Source organism: Aotus nancymaae, unplaced genomic scaffold (genome assembly GCF_030222135.1).
Source record: "Aotus nancymaae isolate 86718 unplaced genomic scaffold, 86718_ANA_hifiasm-v0.15.2.pri h1tg000020l, whole genome shotgun sequence".
NCBI classification, from domain to species: Eukaryota; Metazoa; Chordata; class Mammalia; order Primates; family Aotidae; genus Aotus; species Aotus nancymaae.
In genome coordinates this window covers 38094718-38099591 of record NW_026988432.1, presented here as the reverse complement: position 1 = coordinate 38099591, position 4874 = coordinate 38094718, and the positions used below count along the sequence as shown (strand labels likewise).

At 34.6% G+C, this 4874-nt stretch overlaps 1 non-coding gene across 1 annotated transcript; it reads left to right on the top strand.

Moving 5' to 3' along the window:
* The first annotated feature begins 2222 nt into the window (after nt 1-2222).
* On the top strand, nt 2223-2326 carry LOC135276109 (U6 spliceosomal RNA). The gene has a single exon (XR_010343678.1). It is a non-coding gene; the product is annotated as a U6 spliceosomal RNA (small nuclear RNA).
* Nucleotides 2327-4874: the final 2548 nt, after the last annotated feature.

Sequence of the window (4874 nt, the reverse complement as noted above, 5' to 3'; positions counted from 1 at the left end):
GAGCTCCACTGTAAGCTTCTGACAGAGGCAACATTGCTAGAGGAGCTCAGACTTTCAAATTAGGGAGATAAACATGAACTAGGTGTGATTGTCTCTGAATGGCCAAGAAAAGGGCAGGGCACCAGAGAATGCATAGGCACTATTTATTTACACAGCGATAATGGCCACTACACAAGTCTCTGGCTGCTGAAGCCTTTCCCTGACACAGGTGAGCTCTGAGGTTAATGTGGAAATTGTGCTGAACAAGAATGGGCCTTTGAAAAACATTGAAGGGAGAGCTCTTCCCTTGGTCCTCTGAAGTTTCACCAAAAAATCAACTCACAAAAGGCAGATTAATTGAATAGAAGGGATACAAATTTATTTAACATGTAAACCTGGGATCCTTCAGAATGAAGACTCAAAGATGTAGAGAAAATTGTTCATTTTTCTGCTAAGGTCCAACAAAGTATGGACAGCTATGTAGAAATATGACTGGACAAAAAGGGTATGATCTAATGCTAATAGACTGAGTGGGGAAACCCAGCAAGGTCTGACTACAAAGACACTGCTTGGCATGTCTGAGCATGCATTATTTTCTTCTGGGTATGGGGCAGGACTGCTGGAATAGAGATCTTAGGATGCACAGTCAAACAAGGCAGGTCAGATAATTTCTTTATAACAAGTTTTTACACAGATAGTGTAGAGGGAAAGTTAGAGTGATGTTCTTAAGTCTTATGGCTAGCTTTGGGGAAAAGCTATCCTTGTTTCTATGGCTCACCTTGGGGAAAAGGAATTCAGTTTTCTATAGCTAACCTCAAGGAAGAATGGGAGAAAAACTTTTGTTTCTGAGGCTGCTTGTGAGGTTTTCATTTTATGGTATTGTTTTCTGAGCCAAAACACAAGTAAGTAACAAGGCCAATGCAAAAAGAAGCATATAGATCTCATTTAAAGGAACTGTAGCAGTAGCAGTTATAGTAATGAAAGGATACTGCTGCAGAAAAAGAATAACATTAGTAATATGAGGAGTCCTATATGAAGGTAAGGAGAAAAGGGAACTTTGGAGTCAGGCTACTGCTATGCATTTCCATGTATTTTCCTATGTTCTTTTCTATGTGGTTTTGTTGTCTATGGCAATAAGGATTGTGAAAATAAGTGAATTAAAATCTAAGCTCTTGGAACTGTAAATTGTTTTGAGTCTTAAAGAAACATGATTATGGGACCTGATTTATGTGACAGGCAGCTGTAACCAAGGCGGTTGTAGCTTTGTTTCTCTGATTATAGATTAAGCCTTCTTTCTTGCCTTCATTATTTTGTAAAATTTTATAAATGACTGAAGGGTTCTGGGGAAGATCCTTTCTACCTTTATTGTTGATCTTCATTATAGATTAATTTTCCTCTCACCGTTCTCACACAAAGACTTCATGGCCACTATATTGTCTTTAGATGGAATGTGATATATATGCTTTCAAACTGGAAATGAAATGAAAATGAGCTGTATAGAAAAGACTGACTGTACTAATTAAATTATTGTAACTTATAAACCAATCTTTTATAGAACATTTTGTTTTCCTGTCAAATTTCTTTGTTTTCTGCCTATATAAGCAAGAGCCTAACTTTTAACTTTGGATCACTGACCCCATTTCTCTGGAATCTGTGACTCTCTAATGGCCATTCCCAGATTTTTGCTTTTTGCTTGAATAAACTTTTTAAAACTGGATTCTGATCTTTTTGATTACTTCAGGTTGGCAGAGTCTTCATGAAAGTGTTTTGGGAGAGGCACTCTGGTGTCATAAAAAAATAGACACAATTAAATGTGAAGAGTACTGGGTTACAATTCTGGTTATTAAGTAGTAGTGTAGTTGGAGACACTGTTTATGACTGTGTGTGTGTGTGTGTGTGTGTGTGTGTGTGTGTGTGTGTATAATGAAACCAGAAATGCAGAGTGCCTTAAAATAAAAACTCTCTCTTGCTCTGCCTTTATAACTACCTAGTAGTCCCTGTTCTAAAGATATTCCTTGTTGTTGTTGCTGTTTTTAGAAAATTGCTTCTTGTAGAGGTAACATCCGTATCTCTTCCAAGGTGCTAATATGACTCTTCATCTATAACATATAGGTAGTACCATTTCCTATCTGTTGGAGAGAAATATTAAACTCATTTGTATGACCCTTACTTTTAATCTTCCTCTCCATTATTAGATTTTCAGTTGCTTATCATTGCTATTAAACAATTAAAAAAAATCTTTAGTGCTCATTTCAGCAGCACATACACTAAAATTGAAATAATACAGAGATTAGCATGACCCCTGTTCAAGGATGGCATGCACATTTGTGAAGTGTTTCATGTTTATGAGGTATTATTCAGCCTTTAAAAAAAGGGTGAAATTTTACACATGCTGCAACATGAATGAACCTTGAAGGCATTAGGATAAGTGAAATAAATCAGATACAGAAGGACAAATTTTATGTAATTCTACTTATACCTAAAGTAGACAAATTCATAGAGACAAAAAGAATAATATTTGCTAGGAACTATAGAAAGAGATAAATAGGAAGTTGTCATTCAGTGGTTATAAGGTTTTAGTTTGGGAAGATGAAAGTTCTGGAAATGAATTGTAGAGATAGCTGCAAAACAATTTGAATGTACTTTATGCCACCTAATCACAAACTTAAAAATGGTCAAAATTGTATATTTTATGTTATTTATAATTTATCACTAAATATATTATACGTATAACATATAATTTAGCTCTTACCCATATATTTTGATTTACTGTTTGTAAAGTTAACATGTTTCTCCATATTTTTTTCAATTTTTACTCTTGTTATCCTAGAACTCTATGTACATACTTTTTAATAAAGTCACATAGAAGCAATGATTGCAGACATTTTTAGGTGCTGTTACCAAGTAATTTTTCCTTCTCTTTCTCTTCTATGCACATGGGGTGATTTTATAGTAAGCATTACTGCAAATTTTGCAGGTCTTTCTAGACCTTGTATATTTGATGCAGGCAGGTGACTACCTTTGGCAAATGAATTGAAGAACAGGAAAGTGAGTTATAATCAGATCTGGGCATTTAAGTGCTAAGTTCTCATTTCTCTGCCAAAGCGACTGACGAAGTTTGAGATGGCTGGTTTTTTGTTGTTGTTGTTGTTGTTTGTTTGTTTTGTATGTTCTGAAATTGCCTAATGATATTTTTAGGAGTAGGAGATGTGTTTGTTTGATTTTATTCCATTCATGGATTTGTGTAATTGAAGTCCTCTTTAAATAGAAAAACTCATGTATTTTTTCAGATATGTACATTTTTCCTGTATGTTATTTTATTTCCTCTTTTCTATTTTCTGCTTTCTTCTCTCAGAGCTCATATTTATTAGATGTTGCGTTTGCCAGGTTGTTTTTCTTTTACACTTTGTATATTTTGTCATATTTTCTGCCTCATCGTCCATTTTGTTCTATGTTCATTTTGACTTCTTTCACTTTGTTTTATTGATTTTTCAGTGATACCTTTCCAATCTCTCTGAAAAGACTAATTAGATTCTCTTTTTGAGTTCTTTTTCCTTCATGAGTTATTTCTGTTTTCACAACAATTGTTTTATCTACTTATTTTCTCATTTTGATGCTACTTTTTTATATGCCCAAGTGATTATAGGTTACATTTAGCGTATTTAAAACAAGAGGTATTGGGCTGACTTTTCCAGATAGTGAACTAAACGTCTCTACTGTGGTATCAGTAAGCTTTTTACCTCACAAAATTTCTTCTTCAATCAGGAATCTGACCTGGCCTCCTAGGCATATAAATCACTAAGATGCCAGGCTTTTAATAAGGGATTGCCAGAGCAGGCAGAAATTTACTCTTGTGATGTCAGCACCCACTAGTGCTGCTAGTCCACCCCAATCAATGCATTACATTTTTTAAGTGAAGAGGTCATCATTTGTGTTATGATGATTACTGTCATTTTGCTTGGTTTTATTTTGCTTAAAATCAATGTGACCTTTTTTGTATCCTTCTTATATCCAGAAACGTGGGAGAGAGAAAAGAGGAGTAAAGAGCTGATTGGCTTTTTGTTCCAAGGCCAGAATTTTAGTCAGACCCTCTACTCTCCCCTACCAATTTTGTACCCCTTTTGTAATTCCACTCTCCATGACTACCAGTTTTTTCCAAAACCTTTTGGGGTTTGCTTGAAAGATTAGCTCCCTCTTTTCCTGCCATTTCTTTTTATGTTAATTTTTGACTGTAGATTCATCAATGTTCTTCATTCAAATATATAGTTCCCATTTATTTTTCATCTCTCAATAATGCCTCAAAATCTAATATTGGATAATGATTCCATTCCCATTCTTTTTCTGTTCAGGTTTATGGGTTTAAATCTGTTTTTATTCTCTCACATTTTAGAGAAATAGAGGCAAATGCAGGTACTTGATCACCATATTCAACCAGAGATCACATTATGTACTTGGAAAACTGAGAATTACACCACATTTTGTGCATCTGCCAGTGGTACACACTATGTTCCAAGTGAGGGCCATAGGTGATAAATTTGGATAGGTAGAATGCAAGGAGGCATTTTTCGTTCTACCTAGACACAAAGCACATCATGATCTTTTAATAGTTTTTAAGTTATTTGAAAATAAAGCAGTAGGAAAATAGGAAACAAATGAAAGCCAGGATTTCAGTCAATAGTCCTTTCTCTCTTTTTTTTTTTTTTTCTTATTTGATGGGGCCTCAGAACAAGTTGAACATGACCATCCCCAAATTCCATTATTAAACTAGCAGTTCTGCTTCTAAACGTACCTAATTGCAACTCCTTAGTGGAATTGAAAATTAAGAAAAAAAAAGTAGTCAGTATCAGAAAAACTAAAACATTTTAGTAGGTTTTCTATTTGCATTTTAGATGTTG